This window comes from Protopterus annectens, chromosome 2.part2, assembly GCF_019279795.1.
Source record: "Protopterus annectens isolate FY-2018-M chromosome 2.part2, PAN1.0, whole genome shotgun sequence".
Classification (NCBI taxonomy): domain Eukaryota; kingdom Metazoa; phylum Chordata; order Ceratodontiformes; family Protopteridae; genus Protopterus; species Protopterus annectens.
In genome coordinates, this window is record NC_056730.1 from 1,103,369,896 (window position 1) to 1,103,393,229 (window position 23,334).

The 23,334-nt window shown below is 36.9% G+C and overlaps 1 protein-coding gene across 2 annotated transcripts in view; it reads left to right on the plus strand.

Moving 5' to 3' along the window:
- Positions 1–360: 360 nt before the first annotated feature.
- The window catches only part of LOC122795893 (potassium voltage-gated channel subfamily V member 2-like), an 802,386-nt gene continuing 779,412 nt past the window's right edge, over positions 361–23,334 (plus strand). For both annotated transcript variants that reach the window (XR_006363877.1, XR_006363878.1), the window contains exon 1: positions 361–652. The gene's annotated coding sequence lies outside the window, so the exon portion shown is untranslated. The remainder of the gene's footprint in view (positions 653–23,334) is intronic.

Genomic DNA, 23,334 nt, shown 5'->3' on the forward strand with positions numbered 1-23,334 from the left:
TGTATGCCTTGACTATGTAGCTGTCGATCTATATACACTGTATATCAATATATTTATTTGTTTTTGTGCTAATTTTGGTCTCTTTGCAATGCCTCAATGATGCTTTTTCATTCCTCTAACTCATGTTTAACATACGTTAGTAAAACAAGTACTCCAAATGTTCAAATCACAATTCAGCAGTGTGCCCAGATAACTGATCAAACAATACAACCCACTTACTGATCAAGTCATAGGTTTTGTGCCAGCAAAATCGGTTACTGGAAATGTCATTTAGTGTTTGTCAAGTACTGTTTACAGAACAAATTCATCAGATTGGCCTTCTCTGTTTGTTTACTGTACATTCCAGGACAAGAGAAAAAAACTGACTTCCCACAATCAAGAAGAAGCAAGTGCAGAAGTGTCCATTTCAGCTTCATGTACGTTTCAATTGCTGGAGTGCTCACCAATCTTCAGATACGTCAGCAGGGCTGCGAACATGTAGAATGCAAACATAATGAAGGTCGCTTTACTAGAACTATTGATTGGGGATGTTGTTTGCTTAGATCCCTTCACCGAATAGAGAATATTCCTTCAAAACAACATGACTATTTGGGTGCAAATGTGAATCCATTCCTCTAGCTGACATTCATGATGTGTTATTATTATGAATAAGGTAATTAAGAAATAACACCATTGATTTTTATATTTTTATAGCAGTAAGTGCTGTACTTTGCTTGGCAGAGCTGACTAATGTATCCTTACGCAACAGCTATTCAGTTTATTTAACATTTGTGTGGGCACCACCAGTATATCATGGCCATAGCTTTTAGTGTTACTAAAACATGCACAAAAATATAAAAATAAAACAAATTAGACAAAAGCAGCCTACATTTAATCACAAAAATGTCAACTTGTGTGTTGTTACAAAATGGATAGCAGAATATACCTTTGTAAAAAGAAAAAAATCAGGATTGTGATGTAATAGAATAAAAGGGTCATGATTGTAAAATATGTATCATTTTTTTTATTTGTTTAATGGATATCACTGCAACTGCAAAGCTCCATTCTCTAGCCCCTGTCCAGCACTACATTGTCTCTAAGTTTAAGTCATCCCATCCATCAACACAGTTAGAGCTGTACTTCAATTACACTTAAATTACAATACATCTCACAGCAATTTAAATGCAACATTACCTACTAGCTCCCTAATATTAAGATGCACAGCATAGCAGAATGTGGTGCCAATGCAGTACTGATATGGTACTGTATGTTTTGTATAGTTAACACTCAGCTTTGACTATATCTAGATATCGGCCTTGTGGTATTGAGGGATATATCCCTAACTACAATCCCGAGGACGTAGAATCAAATGTCGATGGGGGTACTGAAACAATAAGGGAGGATGAGAGCGACAGGCCAATACCAGCATATTGATCCAGGGATAGAGAAGTGGTCCAGCTGCCTGCTGAGTTGAAACTTACTGTAAACAGAGATGCAAAACATGCAATGTACAGGCCACAAATGTGCACTGCAAAACCACATTTGCATATGTGCAGGAACACGCACAGTCATAGGGAAAGGTGGAAGTGCATATCAAGCCTCAGCTTCTGAAAATGTGCACATCAATTTCCAGGAGAGTGATTAGGCCAGAAAACAAAAAACCTAATGATTACTGCCTGAATAATAGCCTCTTTGCATGCTTGGCTATGGTCCTGTAAGTACAGGAGGAAATGGGCACATTTGCAGTAGGTAGGGCCTAGTAGTTGGCAGGGACACCAAAAGAAAAAACAGAGGGAAAATAGCTTTGATGATGGGTAGACAGACAGAATGTCAAGGGATAATGCTAAAGTAAGCTGGGTAGGGGACTGCTGGAGAGGTCTGTGCACCTGTAGGTCTGGGTAAGTTAAAAAAGTTCAGGTAATATCAGTAACAATGTTTTATACAGATATCTTAAAACACATTTCCCTGTTTTTAGGCTATGTAGTCATTTTATTACTTCAGATATTCCATAAGTCAGTGGCACAACTATGTTCCCAGAAATCTGTAACAGAATGTCTCTGTATTCTCAGGTACTTGCTAAATATGGCATATGGCTTTCAATAATTTACTTTGTACCACTTTCCCCCTTGTACACAAAATTAGAGTATAGGTGTTCAAATTATTAGTGACTTGTTTACCTGAATATAGATATATAACCATGTTTTATATGTGACTAAGCTATGAGCTGCTAATTAATTTCTTCCTATAGTCCTGGGTTTGATTCCTACACTCTCCACTTGTTGACTGTGTCTCTGAGAAAACCCACTTAACCAGAAAGCATTCCTGGGTTACCCCCAAAAAATGAAGTGAGTTTATCCAGTTATCAAATAAATAAAAAACATATATAGCATATATTCAGACAACACCATATTCCCATCCCCAGTTCACAACATTAAGTAGTAGTAGTAACTCAGCAACTGCAAAAGTCCATCAATGAGCAATGCATCTTATCCAGGAGTCAACAAGATATTAGAAGTAGACATAACATAATAAAGACTGCCTACCTCTTTTCTCTCTGTTTAGCTCCCCATGAACATTGACAACTGTAAGCTTATTGGGTGGCCTTCACTGACCTCACTGAGCTCTTTTTACCCTGTGTCTGATATCTGAGCCATATGTTTGCCTTTTTGTCAGCACTGGCAATCACCTCTCTATCCAAGAGGATGCTGACTCTGGATTGCATCAAGGCTTACTCCTTTGTTTTTTATTGATGTTACTTTTTACTCACTGTGTTACTCCTGTCTTTTGTAAGCTGTAAGTACATATATATGTATGTAAATGATATGGCCATCACCTGGAAATCATTGTCATCCATCCTCATGAAGGGACTTTTGCAGACGAACCTTACCAGGCTGGAAAGCTGACTTGTATGGCAGGCACTGGTTAACAACTTATCTAAATAAATGCAGTGTAGACTGCAAAATGGACAGTGCTATTCAAATCCTCATACAGACTTTTTGTTATGTCAGACAGCTTGGAATCTGGCTTGACAAACTGTTCATCCACAACTACCTTAAGTGATACCTCAAAGTGAACATTAAAGTCTAGCTAACCTCCTCCTCAAGAATACCTAGACTTCTGAGGCTGAATCTAGTGAGGTAACTAGGAAAAGAATTCTAATTCCTCAGATGGAATATGGGCTTCCGTTTATCAATACAACTTCCAACAAAAAGTGCTTCCCTATAGGTCCTCTGGAATTAAGGTGGTATTTATTTTATTGGTCCCTAATGGAGAATATTACTCTACAGATCCACTTACTCTTTCCAACTATAATTATACTATGCCCAGTCTACCATAGACTAAGCTGTGGGCATAAGGTAGACTAATGTGGGATAGTTGTTTCATTAAAATTACACAAGAAAAATTTTCTGTACAGGGGGTGCGCTCCTTAACTGGGGTTTCTACTCCAATACCTGTGATCACTACATACATTACCTCAAAGGTCGCACTAACTTAAAGAAGAGGGATATACATTTATTGGATTAATGCCTTACTCTACTACCAGTTGGGGAGCCCACCTCTACAAAAAGGCCAGTCACAAGTGGGGTCCCTCAGGAATCAGTCCTTGGATCATTCCTTTTTGGCATTTAGTTTTCAGAAGTCAAGGCCTATGTCAGTGGTCTCTGGCTGACTAAATTTGCAGATGATTGCAAATTAGGAGCTATCATTGAATCTCACACTGACACAAATGTTCTCCAGGAGGGGCTGGCACAGACAAACAACTGGTGGCAGAACCATGGACTAAAACTAAATTCCAAGAAATGCATAATAGTATCCTTTGGGAAGTCATCCATCCATGAAAACTATCATATTGACAACACACCCCTTAGAGTTGACCCAGTAGTCAGGGACTTAGGGGCACAAATAAATAGTAATCTAGCCTTTGATCATCATGTATCTACAGTGGTGAGGAAATCATTCTATGTTGCACAACTTATAAACAAAGGTATGGCATCTAACTCCAAGGAAGTCATTGTTCCACTGAATTTGGCATTCATCAGACCTATTATTGAGTACAATGCCCTCTTTCGTATGTACCTAACCAAGCATATCCAACAACTGGAATGTCTACAGAAGTTCCCTAGTAAGTAATATGTCCTATGCAGACCGCCTCAAGGCCCTATCCTGTATTCTGTCTCCTACAGGCTTTTGAGGGGAGATCTATGCCCAGCATACAGGGCATTGTCAGACCCCACTCTGATGGACATCCTGCATATCCATAAAACAAATAGTACCAGAATTACCCATTCTAAAAACTTAATCTTGCCTGTGATATAAATAGGACCTGCTGTCGAGATAGGTATGTATCCTAGAGACTACCCCATCTATGGAACAGGCTCTCCATCCATGTGAAGCAGAGTTCCTCCCTAACCCAATTCAAGTTCAACTTGGACAATTGGATGGGAAACCGGAAATTCATCCCTGGTTTGGCACCTATGTCTCTAATGCAAACAGGTAACCTATAAGTTGTTCATTTCCCAGATCCATGCTTACACTTATCAAGGGTATCAGAACTTGTCAGAGATTTGGAATGCATGGCTAGGTTTAAAAAGGCTCTTGTTGTAGTTAGCCTAGTAAACATCCATGAACCTATGACCCTATACCTACTTACCTAAGTTTGTTGACAATCTCCAAGTGGGATATTGTATCAAATGCATTAGCCAGATCTAGGCAGCAGTATGCACCATTTTCTCCTCATCCATTGCCTTAGTGACCTTTTCAAAGATGACCACCAGATTCAGTAAGCGTGACCTTCCTTTGACAAAGCCATACAGGGATGGCTCCATTGTCTGGTGGTCTCCTATGTCTTTGCTAATACTCTCCATGATAATTCTTTCCATGGCTTTGCAAATAAGACTAGCCAGACTAATGGGTCTGTAATTGCCAGGATCTGTTGAAAGTCCTCCCTTTTGAAGGGGGATGAGTGTCACAGTCCTCCATTCGTATGGCACAAACCCTGTTTTGAGACTATAGTTAAACATTATGGTTGAAGTAATTTTTAATGGGACGGTTGAGGGGAGAGAGAGGGCACTGTGAATGTGGCACCATTAACCGCCAATTCAGGCCATGGCTGTGTGCTGTCTTTAAGGTTTTTGACAGAGCTGTAGAAGACCTTATACTTATCTTTCATCTGGGAGGCTATCTTAACCTCTAATCTTGCTTTACTTGAACTAATTAGTCCTCTTAGATGCCTATTTACTTTGAAGAGAGAGATTCTATCTCTATGGGAATTGCCCTTCCTGATTTTGCCATAATGTTTTTTGTTGCATTTCCTGTTTAATTAGGGATGCTGCCAGGTTGTTTTGCTTCTGGAGCTAGTCCTGGGCTTACTTCTGATAGATTCAACAGTCTCTATGCAGGCAGTGACATGGCTGTACAGAGTTTCTGACAGCAATTCATCATAAGCTGCTGCACTCTCTGGGTTTGGAGGGACACTGAATTTTGACAAACCATCACTTAATAAAAGGTAATTTGCCTTGGAATAGTTCCTACCTGTTACTGGTTTTATTGGGATTATAGGATCATAGAAACATAGGAGATTACTAGGCTAATGGCCCTGGGACCCTTACAAACCTAACCAAGAGTTTATCCCCAAAAAAGAAACCTCAATCAGCAGCTCTCACCCTTGTCAATGAGGGACACAGGCGGAACCCCTGTTTTACTTGAAGAGGGTCAGCAACTTACTTTGTTTGACATGTATGGGGAGTCTATTCCAGAGATGGGACAGCCTCTGGGAGACAAATCTGTCTCTCCAGCAGGTTTTGTTAATGTCACATATTAGATTTAGGCCTTTTGATCTGGTAATGCATGAGGAGTTAGACTTACAGATATGGAGTATCTCTAGCAGAGCAGGGTCTGAGATTGCCTTGTAGGCAAAACACAGATCACCTCTGAGCAATCTATATGATACAGAGTAGAGTGATAGTGATGTATGCCTGTCCACATAGGACAGGTGTTGGAGGCCATGGATTTTCTTACTGAGGTATTTCTGTGGCCATTCCAGTTGGTGCAGGGGTATGGAAAGGTACATACCAAATGAGGCATTGTCCTCAATTATTGGCCTAATGAGGGAGGAGAACAGAGAGGTAATAACTTCCTTTTTTCTGGATGCAATCCCTTTACTTATGAGATGAACCAAGTAAAAGGCTTTTCTGACAACTGCCACTACATGATGGCTGAATGTGAGATTGTTGTCAACCTGTGTACCGAGGTTTCTCACCACAGGTTGTGTGCTTAGGGGGTTGCTGTTGATGTGGCATTCAGTAGGGGCTGTGATTTTGCTGAATTATGGAGGTGATTTTGATTTTGAAGAAGACAGCTTTATGGTCAGATCTTAGCAGGAAGGATGAGGCACTGGGTGGTATGCACAAGGTCCATTATGTAAGAGCATTATGTTGGCTACATGCCATTTTCTCCAACATCAACAGACACCACCAACTAGCATTTATGTGAAGCTAAAGGTACTCATATAACAATCTTTTAGTAACCCTTTCTGAATGCTCAAAGCACACCTTTCTATCTTAACTAATATTAGCCAACAATAAATTCAGCAAAAAAAATGTTTTAATGTCATCTCTCCACAAAGTATTTTCTATCCATTTAAACAAGCAACTCAGAAGACTAATCAAGTCCACCAAAGCTAACTTTGTGGCAAAAATAGCCTCCCAGGCTAAGGAAAATCATAAGACATTTTTCAGTCATGTACATAACTTTAAAGGGAACAAACAGTATTCTGAACTAATAGCAAATGGAACCTCCTAAACCTAAAATTAAGCTCTAATGTCATCCCCTGTCACTGACAATCCCCCTCAGAAATAATATCTTCCAGTCTCCCACAACTATTACTAAAGAACAGGTCCTCGCTGCACTCTCCAGAGTTAAAACACTGCATCAATGAGTTCTGATAATATCCCAAGATGCCTCCTAAATAGCTTGAAACATGACCTGTTGGGCTGACTAGAATCTCTGTTCACAACCAAAAGCAGCAAAAGCCAAAAGCAGCAATAATTCCAAGGAAACAGGATTCAAGCACAATTACTTTTTTTTTGGACGGAACGCATAACGGGGTTGGTTATTTATAAATCATCAAATGACTTCAAACTTCATCAGATACATAATATATATATCACCTATATACATAAAATAAAAACTGCCTATCAATCATTCAATCATTTAACAAAACCAATTATTTACATTGAATTCTCAATTTCATATTTATACAAAATAATAAAAAAAATAATAAAAAAAATAAATGATCATTTTTTCTTCTTTTTTCTTTTTCATATTATAAAACATAAAACAAAAATGAAAAAAAAAAAAAAATAAATGAATGATGAACATATGACCAGCATTCCAATAATATTAAACTTGGTAAAGTCATTGCAGTCTCATTGATATCAATATCATTAGATATTACATATATACAAACATTATATATAAAAAATAAAAAAAATAATAATAAAAAAAACTAAATACTTAATATAATTTATACTAGTATAAACTGATAAGCTAGACATACTATACATATTCAAACTACAATGAATGATTATACATAACGATGAAAATAAAAATAAAAATAAAAAATAAAAAAAAAAAAAAAAAAAAAAAAAATAAAACTGGATACAGAAATTATCTAGATATGTTTATACTTTATTAATGGTTTGGTGGGGATCACTTCATTGGATGAGGGCAGGGAAATAGCAGTGGTGAGTCATCTGCCATTTTTTTTCCTTTTCACTTACTTTTTCTTTTATTCCCCCTCTAGGATTAACCCTACTACTAATATAGCAAATTTGATTTGGCAAAGTACACCCTGGGCTAACTACTAAATAATACTAAAATTGCATTGTTGGGTTTTAATTTTTTTAGTTTACATCATGACATAAATTTTGTTTTTTTCATGTCAAATGCGGTCCACATTCCCCACATAATCAATATCAAGCATGAATATATCAAACATAGCCAAATAAAAATGGCCATGAAAAAAAATGCCATGACACAATCTCCACCTTACTACTGATGATGTTTTTTCAAGTGATGTATGTACCTACAGAATATGTACCTACAGAAGTTTCCTACACCACATTTCCTAATTACGCTAGATTTGACTTCAATAATTCTTTTTAAATTAGTCCCCATTTTATAAACAAACTGAGGTCTATGGGGTATTTTATCCTTTATTGTATCCCGGGGGAATGCAGGAGAATTCCTCCTCCCAATCAAGTAATACTAGATAGATTTACATATGGGGGGCAGGTTGCCCCCATGGCTGTATATAATAGTTGTCTAATATACTCCCCTTCATAATATATATATATATATATCCATCAGTAAATTCAAAAAGCAAGTCATTGAAGCAGTCCACAAGTCCACTGTGTTTGCATAGACTATTATTAAATCTGTTTAGACCTTCATTCTTCATTCTTCATTCTTCATTCTAGAATCTCTGTTCAGTCACAGCCTCTAGAAAGTCTTTATCCCTAGCAAATACAGGATTGCAGCAGTCATGTCTCTACACAAAGGCAGGCCATCAACAGACCCAGGGAATTACAGACACATAAGTTTAACTAGTCTTATATGAAAGACCATGGAAAGAATTATTATGGACCTGATAAACAAAGACATAGGAAATCTTCAAACACTGGACACTTTGGTTTTGTCAAGGGTAGGTCATGCCTACTAAACTTGGTGGACTTCTTCAAGAATGTCACTAGAGCCTCGGACAAGAACAACATGGAACATACTGCTTAACTTAACCTGGCAAATGCATTTCACACAACACCACACTTGGGTATTATAGACAAACTGTATTATGGACAAACTCACAAACTTAGATATAAATCCCTGTTACCCAATGAACAGCCAAATGGCTAACAGATAGGACACATTAAGTAAGAGTGGGAGAATCCACCTCCACCAAAAGCCCTGTTACTAGTGATGTCCCACAGGGCTCTGTACCGGGACCTCTCCTTTTTGGAATATACTTCTTTGACCGCCAAGCAAATGCAGAGGGACTTTGGCTGACCAAATTTGCTGATGATTGCATGGATATCCTCCAGAAGGGTCTGACACAGACAAATAACTGGTGCCAAAACCATTCCCTAAAACTTACTGCCAACAATGTATAATTATACCGTTTGGAAAGGCGATCATGCCTGCAAATTACAGCATTGCTAACACTCTAATAAAATCCACACGAATATACAATAAAACAACCCGAAAGCAATGAATCAGCTAAAAATCCAGGAACTAACCACCATAAGATGAGCCAGCAAAATTTATTCGAAAAACAATCACAGATTGATGAAGTATAACATTTATTTATACGAAAGCGCTAACCATTTACTTTTTTCTGTGATTGTTTTTCGAATAGATTTCTAGCTGATTTGTTGCTTTTGGATTGATAACACTCTGATAAGAGTAGATACAGTGGTAAGGGTCTTGGGAACTCAGATTGACAGTAACCTAAACTTTGATCACCATTTGTCCATGGTACTGAGAAAATCCTTCTGTGTAGCACCACTTAAGAAAAGGCTTGACATCCAGATCTAAGAAGATAGTACTCCCACTATACTCAGCACTCATTAGACCAATAATTGAGTAAAATGCACCCTTTATCATGTACCTGACCAGGCATATGTAACCACTGGAGCAGACACAGAGGTTTCTTACTAAATAAATACAGGGTATAATTAATATGGCTTATGCAGACCACCTCAAAGCCCTGTCTCTGTACTCAGTCTCCTACAGACTACTGAGGGGTGGTCAATGCCTAACCTACAAGGGATTCTCCAGTTCAGCTCTGATAGATCTGCTACACATTCACAAATGAAACCACACTAGAATTACCTGATCTAAGGTTCTATACCTTGTCTGTGACATACACAAAGCATGTTGGAGGGACAAGTATGTGACTCAGAAATTACCCTTCTCTGGAACAGACTCCCATTTATGTGAAACAGAACTCTTCCCTAAGCTGATTCAAATGCAATTTGGACCAATGGATGGGAAATCACAAATTCACCCCTGGTTGTCGCCTGTGGCCCTTATGAACAGGGACAGTTTGTAGATAACTTAAGACACATGCATATACCAAAGCCATTCTAGCCCATCGGCATTGATAATTGGGAAAATTGGGGCATGAACATCTAGGCTTAAAAGGCTCTAGGGCCATTAGCCTAGTAACTTCCTATGACAATATGATTCTATGTCTTCAATCGGTAACTCTATGAAATGTTGAGATCTGCTAGTGTGGTTGCCGAAACATGGAGACTGAATGACTGGAAAAAATGGACTTATATATACTAAGTCTGATAGGGCCATACCTTGAAATATTCCCTCTTCTCTGAAGTATGGTGATTGCCAAGTTGGTATAAGTTCAGGGGGTGTAGTGGGCTTGCCTCCTGCAAAAAAGAAGTTTAAAAGAAAAGAAAACTCTTCAAGATTTGCACACTACATTAAGGGGCCAACATTTTAATAGGGCACCAATATTTTTATTAAGTATCTTTAGCTTCAATTAAATAAGGGTGGGTAATAGCTCCAGATGTCAGAGAAAATGTTGTGTGACATTTCTTATAGAACATGAACAATCTTAAGGAAATTCATAATATGAGTGATGAGGACAGTTTGAAGTCTGGCAGTTAATGCAGTGGATTGAAACCATGAGCTGTTGACAAGCTGTTTCTTGCAGTTCAGAGTTTGCTTCACACAGCTTTCATTTGCCTGCTGTGTGACTTTGAGTGGGTTACCTGACCAGACAATGCTCTGTTTTTTTTTTTTTTGAGATGTTATGATAACCTCTTAGATTGTCTCTTTGACTGCAAGCTTGATGACTATTTATGAACCTAGAGATTGAAGGAGTCACTACTGAAATGTCAGCATCCATAACATTGAGTGCCAGCCAACAAGCCAAAAAAAAAAAAGACCAAAAACACAGGAAAAGAGTAAATCTTGAAGATTACTCTTCTCCTTTAAAATTCTTTTTTTGCAGCATGCAAACCCACCCCTGAACCCCCTTCCCCCAATGTTGGGGAAGAGCACCACACACACCCAAAACTTAAATATATATATATATATATATATATATATATATATATATATATATATATATATATATATAGTTTAAATTATACCTTTTTGCTTATGTTATACATATGAGCCTTAACTTTATATATCTAACTTATCCCTTTAAATCAGGTAATGCTAAGCCAACTTTTTCTATTGGTAGGATCAACTTATCCCATTTGACCTTTGCTCCCTTCCCCTCCCAAATAAAATCATTCAACTCTTTATTAATTACTGTCTACAACTTCTCCCCTGCTTGATAAAAATATGCCTGACTTGTATATAAAACCGAAGGGACTAAAAACACTTCATTCTTGTATCTCGCTGTCCATATCCATAAACAAGAGCTTCCAGTTTCTTAGTTTTTGAATTACATTCATAGGTTCAGAGCCTTTATAAGCCTATCCATGCAATCCAATCCAACTGTGTCCCTATGTATCATGGGCGTTTATTAAGATGGGATGTATTAGTTAGCCTTTATGTAGATGACACTGTCCTAACCAGGTCCAATAAAAGGTTAGTCATTCTGAACAGTGAACATCAGAATGATTTTGAAGCTATATGGAATTGCCTTTGTAAAATTAAGTTGTTCATCAGTGCACAAGAAAAACATAAGAAAGCTATTTGCCACCTTTAGAAAACTAAGTAATATCCCAAAATTCAGGATTACAGACGACCTTCACCTCCAAACCTCTCAACCTCTTAGAGCAGGACACCTGGGCAAAGCCATAAATAAAAGTGGAACAAAGGCCCAAAAAATAGGAACAATTTTTTAATATTGCTCTTACAAACTTAGAAAGTTGATAGAATAACAGGTTTTGCATTAAGATGACGTTTCTGAAGGGTATGAAGTCTGAAACTCAAACATTTGTCATTATTTTCTAACTTCGGTCTTTAATGACTTGGCACTAATTTGCCAGAAAACCACAATTGTATGAAAAACAGACCAAAAATATGAGGCAAAAATCTGGATATTCTGTGAAAATTTGTAAATTTGACAGGTATTGCTATTAATACTCAATACATGAACCTAAAAGTAATATTAAACTGAGGCCTATCATAGGTTCATAGGTGTGTACTAGGCTAATGGCCCTGGAGCCTTTACAAACCTAGCCCATAGAAGTGCCCTGGCATCATGCCACCTGACATTAGTTCCCAGTGTCTCTATCAAGTAGATCCACTGGAGTGATTCCTGGGGTGAACTTTCTATTTCCCATCCATTCAAACTTGAGTGTGGAATAACAATATGGAAACCCTATTAGAAAACAAGCATGAATAAACTGGAAAGAGTACAGTGGAAATATACCAAGGGCATCCATGGATGTGAAAATTTAAGTTATTATAAAATACTAAAATATCTGAACTTGTACAGTGTCTCTTACAGATATTTAAGAGGAGATCTTATTCAGGTATATAGGGCATTTAGGGACAACTACTTCTGGGAATGTTTGGGGTTATCAAAAAGTACTAGAGAATCATCAGATAACCTATGTAGAAGATTCTATAGGAATGAGAAGTGTACTAATTGGTTCTCTGACAGAGTAGCTGATGCTTGGAACAGACTACCAAATTACATTAAAGCAAGTACAAGTTTAGATATTTTTAAGAACAGCCTGGATACTTATTATGGGAACAAGTGTTTTGGTATATTAGCAAGCTAGAAGGGCAGTAATGCCCATGCTTGAAACATTTGTATGTATGTATGTATGTATGTATGTATGTATGTATGTATGTATTCACCAAGATTTCTCTTGAAGAGGGCCAGTGAGGTGCTCTGCTTGACATGTATGGGAAGTCTATTCCAGAGCATCAACAGTCTCTGGGTTATGAACCTGTCCCTCCAGCATGTTCTGTTGATTGTAGTAATGAGATTGAGGTCTCTAGAGCATGTGGTGTGGAGGGATTGGGATTTCTTTAGATGCAGCAGTTCTAACAGAGCTGGGTCAGACATGGCTTTGTAAGTCAAGCAGAGATCACCTCTTAGTAGACGATATGAGACAGAGAATAGCTGGAGGTTTTTGAGTTTGTCCATGTAGATCATTCCACTATCATACACAAGCTCGAGTCAAGAAGGTATTAATTCAGCTTGAAGTTTCATAAAAAACATACAACTTGTTGACCACTGAGGCTAGACGAACCATTGCCATAAATGTACTCCTCCCAGATTGGAATACAACTTCCCTCTAACTGCAATTCTCTCTCTGCACAAAAGAATGCACTCTTTCAATCAGCTGAAAATAAAAGAAGATATTTTGTTTAGTCTTTTCCTACATATCCTTAGCTGCCATAGCACAACAGTTTTTAATCCATAATTACTTTCTTTTATGGTGTCCCCATTAATATGGGTATTGTTGAACCAATTCACATGTGGCTACATAGTTTAGACTACAGCCTTTGTTTTAGTTTCATTAATTTTATACCCAAAAAGAATTGAAACTGTCTCAAAATATTCCACAACACTGAGTTTTCTGGTTTTGCCAGGTTTAAAATGATATAGTCTGCAAATCAAGCCAACGTTTCTTGACTGCCTTACAAATGATATCCTCTACATATAATACCAATAGCAAAGGGAAAAGATGACACCCCTGCCTGGTTCCTGTATTCAGACACAACTTATCAGAGAGGAACCCTCCTACTTTAATTTTTGCTGTTGATCTCTCATATATCCTCCTAATTAATTAATATCATGTTTATATATTTGTTACGTTCTGTTTTACAAACATCTATATTTTCTGCATTCTACTTACTATTGTATGAAACTTTGTACTATATTATGTTTTCAATTTAATGACCATTTTCTAGCACGTGGTTTCAACATATATCCCATACACATTGTAATTACTGTAATTTTAGTTATAACTCTGTCATGTAATTACTTTTGTTACTTGTATTTCTTGGGGCTTTTCTCCTCAGCATCTGCTGAAAAAGGGCTGCTGCCCATTTGGACTAACCCAGTCAAAAATGTCAAATAAAAAGAATTAACTTTATTGTTGTATCAGAGAATGCAAATGCTTCCATTGCCCTACTCATAAAATCCTAGCTTACTCTGTCAAATGCTTTTTCTGCATCAAGATCCACCAGCAACATTAGTATTTTCTTACATTCTACTTCCCTCTGGTTCATGAATGTTCTGTTAATGTTGTCAAATGTTTTCCTCCCCTCCACAAAACCACGCTGATCTATATCTTCGGTTTTTGGCAACACCTTTGCCATTGCTGTTCTTTTAGTTATTATAAACATAAACACTTTATAATCATAGTGTAAATAGAAATGGGGCTATATGAAGCTGGGTCTCATTGGTCTTTACTGTTGTAAGGTATTATAGTCACCATAGCTTTCTCCCAGGATGTTGATGCTTCCCCCCTCCTTTTAATATACTGTCAAACAAAATCTTCCAGATCTCTATTACTTTCTTCCCTCCTAGCTTCCAAACTTCCACAGGAATAGCATCTGTTCCTGGAGACTTTCATGCAGATTGATTATATATCTCCATTGTTATCTCATCTCCTACTATTTTATCTGTTAATTGTTGAGCCTCATCTACCTCTAACCCTGGCATACTTAAGTCTTCCATAAATCTTTCCATTTGTGCTCTTCCTTGATTTTCATATTTTTCTGCTTGATACATATTTATACATATTTTCATAAAATTTCCAAAATATCTCTTATACCTCTGCAGGATCTCTTGCTGCCTAATTTTGGAACAACCCCTTCTACTTTCTGTTGCCTGCGTCATTGTACCAAAAGTTTTCGTGCTCTGGAGTTAATATCAAAAACAGTTGCTTAATAGCAATCTTTCTAAACCCATGGATATTTCTCAGATATTCCCTTATTTTCTCTTTAGCACTCTGCAGTTGTGCCTTTTCTTGTTCTACCAGATTTCTCTTAGTCTATAGTACTTTAACCTTTGTCAGCCCCTCTAAATAATTCATGTTACTTCTTAACCATATCTGTTTTTCTTTTATTTCTATGTTATTTTTAAACTCCACTTTCATTTTATCCTACTCACTAGCTATAACATTTGAAGAAATTTCTATTTTCCATAATAACTCTCGCATTCCTTAAATTCCTCCTTTTTTAACAGGTAGTTGGGGAAGTGCCAGTGCCTCATTTTTCTTCATTACTCTGCATTTTTATCTTTGTTGTTATTGACACATTGTCTGAAATAGTTATCGAATGTGTGTCAAAGCTTTCAATTAAATGCATATGTTCCTGTGAAAGATAATTTCTGTGTAGTCTACCCAATTATTGTACCTTGGGGAATAATATATAAATGTTCTTCATATTTCTACTATTGAATTCACATCTTCCATACCATATATTTTCATGAATTTCTTATGAAATCTACCCTCTTTTTTATATTTTCCCTTCTAGGTCCCTCAGATGCTTCCTCACTGCTGCTAATCAAGTGCAAGTACCCACCTATAAGTAATATTCCCTGCTGAAAGCTGATTATGCCTTCCAAAATTTTCGTAAGCTCTTAAATAGAAGTTTTAGGTAGACTATAAATTCATGCCAGTGTAATCCTCCTCTCTTGTCAGTAGCCCCTTTGTACCACAAATCTACCATTATTATTGTTTTCTTCTATCTCTATAAAAGCTCCTCTAGCTATAAATACTCCCCTTTTCCTTTGTCCCTAATATTCTGCTGAATATCTACCATGAAATCCTTTATTTATTAAATTCACATGTTCACTTCATTTCAAATGTATCTCCTGTAGTATTGCTATTTGAACTCTGTATTTCTTAATATAATTCAGTAATCTTACCTTTTTGTCTATACCTTCCAGGCCATTCATGTTCCAAAATAATATGGATAGTGTAGCCATTATGATCAGAAGTTGTTTTTTCCACCTATTATATATGACAGCTTTTATAAATGTCTGCATCCAACTGTCATGCTGCATGCATGTACTAATGTTTGGCAAGTTGATCCTTTATACAGTTGTTTCTTGTAATCTCCGTTTGAACTTATATCACATTTTACAAGATTTTTCGCTTTAATGAAAACCCTCAAACAAAAGAAAACATAACCGCAGAACACCCCATAATTTATTAACTTAAAATAAACACACAAAACTATGTAGATCTTCAAACAATGAAGTTTAACCCTCCTGATAGGAAAAATTGTACCAAATCAACAGCTACACCCTCAGGCATTGCTTAACCTAAAATTAAAGTTATCAGTGCTAATGTGCATGTTACAGCCTTTGCTCCTACTTACACTAATTGCTGTCCCTACTTACCTTGTCAATATTCACCTCCCAGATGTGAAAAACAGTGTCTACACTTTCAGGAAACATTAACTTTTAGCCTTAAAAAAAGGTGCACTGGCTATCTTTAAATAAAACTAAATTATACACTGTTCTAGTAAATGCACTGAATTATTAAGGCAGCAGGAAAACTGATATCTCTTATTCACCTCCAATAATTTAAAATTGTATTTTTACTAAGCTGCTTTCCCTTGTACCTTTTATTTTTACATTTCTTTCAGCAAACAATGCCCATAATGCTCAAGATTTATTGCCTAGACCTGTAGTCAGAGTTTCCCTAAGAAAACATAAGAACACAATGTATGGTTGCCTTCAGTTGCAGACTTCTCAACTCACACTGAATACTTATTTGCAAAAGAAAAGAATTTCATTACATGCTTCTGCAAGAAGCTTGTTATAGCTGAAGCCAAGTACATTAATCCAGACATTCACCTATGCAAAAGTAAGAGAAAACATCTCAGCTCTATATATATTATAACCAGTGCACTTTTACACCCCACCCCACACCCTAACAGCCCAAGATTACAGCATATTAACATAAGCATGATTTTGTGCAGCCTTTCTTCTCATTTTACATTGTAATGCCATTTCTTAAAACTACAAAAGAAAAAAGTATTTGTTTACTTTTGTATTTTTATCACATACAACAATGATTGAAAATGCTGTACTATATAACATGCAATTTATATCATGAAATGTTTCATAGAAATATTGCTAATAACAAAAATTAATGTCTTGAAGTATGGTATATGTCTTTTAGTCCCTCCACAAGTTTAACAAAGTCAACAAAAATCCAGTTTTTCCTCAGCCTCTTTTTCTTGTAAAGCCATACGTCACTAATGTGATTCTTGCTTTATAGTCTCACATTTATTCAAGTTCAGTGTTGTTGGTCTTCTTCCTGTTCATCTCCATCTCCCAACTCCAGACTCCAGTTCAAGTTCAAGGTCCTCCAAATTCTTCTAGTCAACACCTGTGTTTTTTTTGCTTCGCATGCATTTTCCTTTGGAACAAATGGGTTTCACTCACAAAGTCTCTCTATGTGCTTTATTATCAGAAGAATTGGAAATAGGGTTCCCTTTTGTTAAAATGGCTCACTTCTTATTAGACAAACTTTTGTATTTCCTCCTTAACCTATTTGTCAGCAAAAATGACTTTGATTCTCCAGGAGGAGATGAAGTTAAGCTATTAATTAGTGTGCAGCCATCTTGGAGGTCTGAGGCAAGCTATTTGTTAAGTTAACATTGATAAGGGAGGTGGCAGATGAGGTAAAATGGGAGCTGAAAACATTGGCAGTATTATAGTCAGGTTCATTAGGATTATGACTGGGTTACGAAGGTCTGCCTGGTTTAAGAAATTGAGGTAAGCCTAGCAAGAATTTATGAGGAAATTTTACATGGCTGTATTGCATTTCTGAAAATGTTTTTTCTTATCTCTGATAACTTGTGCTTTAGTGATATTTCTTGGAGTATGGTAGAATTGCAGAGTAGCAGAGATGTTATTAGTTTTAGTAGGTTGTAATAATCATGGTGCAGGATTAAATTTAAAGCATTTTTTCCCATAATGAGGGCTTATGTATTTAGAGTTGCTAAACGTTTGGTTAAAGTGCGTGACAGCTTCATCCAGGGGAAGGGGTTTTAGGATTTTCCACTGATAGTAATGTGCTATTAGAATTATCAGCAGTAAAATCAAAGAGATTTCTTACATAGTCGTATAGTGTTGGTTTGATGGTGGATATATGGGTATAAATAGTGAAGGTAAGATGATTTGATTTCTGTTTTGCCTATTAAATGATGTGTTTTCAAGGTAGCTTGCTATCAGCTTTAATACATTGCTGCTGAAGCCTAGGGTTTAAAGTTTCTGTAGCAGTCCAGTATGTATAACACATCTGAATGTCCTTTTAGACCAATGAAGATGCCACTAAAAAGCATCCATTTTCTATACTGGAGCACATTTTTCCATTTATAATACAAACAGCAAAGAGTGTTACAGTCTGCCTTAATAGCATATAAGTACAGCATATATTTATATGACATATTTATGTCCTCCCTTTTCTGTTTATGTATTTTCTGCTTAAATAGTTTTGTTAGTGGACACAGCTGAAGTTCAAGTTTCATGTTTATTAAAGTGTTTTTAGACAAAATACCAATAACATAAGAAACTGGAAATAACATAAAGTAGACAAAAATATAAGATGTTAAAATAAGTAACATTATGTTAGATTAATGTTCATTTATATTCATCCCATATCACCAAAAGCCTTATGAAAAAGACAAGATGTAAGAGCCTCTCAAAAGCTACCCAAAGACGGGCACTCCTATAGACATAGTGGTAATAAGTTCCATAAATGGAGGAAGTGATAGAAAAAATATAAAAATAAGCATAACTCTCAATACTGACCTGTGGTACTGCCAGAGGACTCTTGGATGTTGAGCACAAAAATCATGTAAAGTAGTAGGGTACAACAGGTTACTTCAGGTAGCAGGAACCCCAGTCATGAGCAGACAAATAAATTACCACCAGAGTCTAATAAATAATCCTGTAACAAACAGTAAGTCAATGGAGGCTGCACAGAACATGCATAATATGCTGGTAACATACCCTCAGAGGCATAATTAGGGATGGATGAAGGGGCAGCTATCCCAGATGCTGATCAAAGCTAGTGCAGAAATGAATGCTAATACTGCATTTCCAGCCAGGGATGAACCACTTCAGCACTCTCTGTATACTATTTAGACTGCAGCAAACCACTTATATTTACAGCAAATTTATAACTACAGTTTATAAAGTATAACTTTTGGGGGGAATCCTCAACTTAGATTTGAGGGTGCACCAGATCAGGGAGCTGCACATGGTGCCATAGCACTTAGCTACAGCTCTGCATGATGTAGCAGTACATACCTTAGCAGAAGAGTTCTCCATCATCTGTAATCCATGCAGCTCTATGTTAGGTAGTCCCAGGTAAATGGCACTGCAGTAATACAGTCTACAAGAAAGTGAGACATGAACAACATCAGGGAGATCAGCTTGAGATACGAGGTGCTTAATCCTGGAAATGTTTCACAGATGTAAACAAGAAGACTTCACTAAAAGGAATCAGACTATAATGAACGCATAGCTTTGGCAGCTGTCAGTCATTTGGAGTGATGCTCATCTATAGGTAACATATTACAAAGTTCAGCACTTGATTGTCCAGTGCTGTTATGAACAGAGACATTCGGTGATATCCTATTTTGTGGATGAACTGTACTAAGGTATTTATGATGTAGTACTTCCTACATGAAATTGTAAAAATGTGAACCAAGATTTTATTAATAAAGTGGCCAGCTTATGGTCATTTGCTGAACGTCCTTTAAAATAATATGAAAATACAACAGCTTCCTTCAGTTCATGGTCAGATTCCAAGGATTGAAAATATATCTAGAGTATGGATAAAGATATAGATCTATCACATGGTAAGTACAGGGGATGGAAGTTGGATGTCAGCAGTTTGAGGCTTACATGGAGGTGAGAAAGATGATAAAAAAATCATTTTCGAACAAGAAAGCAATGAGTGTTTATTTCAGGTGTTTAACCCTGGTATAATGGCTTCCTGCAGGGGTCAGAAGTGTTAAAGATGCCTGTTTATAAATGGGAAAATGCTGTGGGTGGAGAGAATTTTTTTATATTAAATCTGCATAAAGTTCACAAGAAGCAAATATTCTCTTTTCAGGGAATTCAAACTGTGGAAGTGTATACATACCAGTGCCACAAACAATATGACAAATACTTTGTGATTTGGCACCATGCAGTGTGATGGCAAAGATATCTGGGTTTAGGTGAGGGAGTGGGAAATGGCAGTGAGTTGGTTAATGATGTTTTCATTGGTATTTAAAAAACATATTTGCAGTTTGTAAAAAACAATTTTCTTTATTGGCAGATTGGGTTTGGAGAGTTAATATTGCCACTAGAAACAAATGTTACTGACACTTTGGGATGTACAGCTAGCTCAGTATCACTGTAAAATGGTGGCAGATGTAACGGGAGTTAAAAATCTGCAGTGGGTGGACAGAGAGGTGGAATTTATTAATTTATTTTTATTTATTTTTTTTATTTTTTAAAGGAAAACTACATGTGCAGTTTACAACCAGACTGACTGGCAGATTGTGCTCCTGCTGGTGACAGCATATCTAGACTTTTCTGAGGAGCATTGGGATGTCATATATCACTTCTATGTGATTGTTTGGAGGGAAACAGAAAGAGGGCAAATATGAAGTTGCTAGGATTAATCACCACTTGCAGCTTGACAAAGGTTAACAGCACAGTTTTTTATTCCTTTAAGAAAATACCATTGGACCATGGACAAAATAAGCATTGCCAGTGATGAGAGTATGTGGTACATTATGGTAAACGATGGCACAGATGCAGCTCAGCGTGATCTGCTCATTGTTGCTTTCAGTGGGAAGATTCTTTTTAATGGAAAGCAAAACACATTCCAGTCCTTATGACTTGCAGAACAGACAATGGCTGCCATGACTCAAGCACTGCCTGATGTTCTGGAACATCTGGCACTGATACTGAACTGACATTTGGCATGAGGGGACTGAGGCCCCCTGACAGTAAAACAGTGTGTTGCCTGCACATACATGCAACTCAGAATGGGCTTTATGGAACAGTATTAAATCATTTTTCTTCCTCCTTTACATTTTCTTGTCTTGTAAACTTAGAATTCTACATGCCTACTTTGTATTATCTTGATGTCCTTGAACAGGTACTGTCTATTTTTAAACCAGACTTCATTTGGTAATCAGCCAACAATCCTATACATAAAATTGAAAGGTAACTTTTAATTCATAGACTCACAGTGAAGGCTATATACCTTCATTGGCATGAACCACTGCATGTTATGCAGTAACATAAGATGTACGTGTTCATTGGAATGTTATAGTTCACATTTTTTGCCTGCAGTTCAATGGCAAACATAAATCTGAAGATTCTGATAATTTTTAAATTGTGCTAGTTGTTCAGGTAAACCCTAATTATAATTCACTTTTGTATTAATGTTAACACATTAAGAATGACTTAAGAAAGTTTTGCAAATAATTTTCCCAGTGGAACCTTTTTTGTCCACATGACTAATATGTTTCTTGATCCTGTATTACACATTCTGTAGGTTTTTCTTCATAAAGGAGGGATATTTTCCAAATGAAACTATTACTGACTAAGTAGCACTGGGGACCATGGCTAGAAGGACTGTACTTCTGTGATATAACTTGTGAATGACCTGGCTCAGATATACCCCTACAGCTGTAAAGCATCAGAAATCATTATTAATAAGTTTTAGTGTAATAAATCTGAACTGAAGTTAAACACCTAATGCATTGAACTTATTTCAATTGTCAGACCAGGTAGACAATGGGTGTTTTAGGATAGCTGTGTGGAGCAGTTTTTAGATGGGAAATCATTTTGCTCTCTAATGAACTTGTTTAAATATATAACAACAGTAAGCAGATTCAGATGGATTTCTTTTGCTGGCTTACATACAGTATGTGCTATGAGTTTGCAGACTACAGTACATACTTTTGGGAAGGGCCTCATGTCTCCTTCCCTCCTACTTAACATTCTGGAACAGTAGAAGCTAGCATAAATGTTTTAGTTTATTGCATGACACTGAATATTGGTCTGTGGCATCTGTACTTGCTTTGTACAGTATGTGCTTTGTCCATTATGCTGCATATAATAAGAGACAGCTTGACTAAATATTCTGTCAGCTGACATTGCGGTTGCACCTGATTAATAGAGTGCCACCCTCCTTCTCCTGTCGGCCATGCCATCTTTGACAAGGCTGTGCATCGTCAGTGTTTATGCGCACTCTGTTGTTTCAGGAAAATGTTGCAAGCAAACAGCGAGCCTCTGGGTTCATTTTCTCCAACAAAAAGCATGTTGTGCTGTTACAAGCTGTACTTGAATGCTGAGTGTAAGGAGAAGTTAATGAGGTGACTAAGAGGCCTTCAGCAAATGAGTCACTAGGCATGGCTCCACAATCTGTCAAGAGGCCAAATCCTAGAACAGGTGCTATCAGCCTTAAAAGTACTGCCCACTGCAAAGATATACACTGCACGGTTGGTACATAACTGACTTAAGACAGCAGAGACAGCTGCAGTTAAGAATCAGGGGTTTCATTAATGTGCTTCGTACTTCTTGTGTTAATAAGAAATGTGTATAATATTCACAGTTCCACATAAATATGCTGCATCTAGATATCTGGATCATTCTATAACTCAGCATTCATGCACTCTGTGGGGGACAAAAAACATTTGCCTTTAGTTTCCAGCACCTCCTTTAAATGACAATGCCCACTGATCAGAATGACTTTTTCTCCTTTTTTTCCTTAATTACAAAACATAGAAAACCAGCTCTATCATGCAATTCATAATATGATCTGCTTCATCTACAGTTGTTTGTTCTTGCTTTCTCTCTCTTTCCCTCCCTCACTCTTCCTCCTCCTCCTCTTTGTATTACAAGAACATTGTACATTCTTCTTCCTGTGTTCTTCCACTGGCAAAGTTGTCCTTTTTTGCAGCAGTACAATCACTCTGCTTTTGATGTAAATTGACTTTCACAGACACTGTGGCCTCATTGACTGTGTGACAAAACATTGTATTTTGATATACTTACAAGACCAACTAACTGAAAAAGTTCCTGTTATAGTAGATGTTTAAACATTCCATAACACGCATTCTGTGCATGGTTCTTTTAATAATTGTATTTGTTTCACATTTCACCCAGAATTAAACTGTACAGCAGACTTCATTTTAAGCCAGTTCTTTCCACACAGCTACTTGTCCAAGCACAGCTTGGCCAAAGAAAGCAACAGTAGGTTTGCATTGCTTTAAGAAACCATTTGCCACACAAAAAAGTCCCAGAATCCTCCATCTAGTACATTTGAAAGGGTAAAATAGGTCTTCAAGAATATTACCCAAGTAACCATGCAGAAATTTATT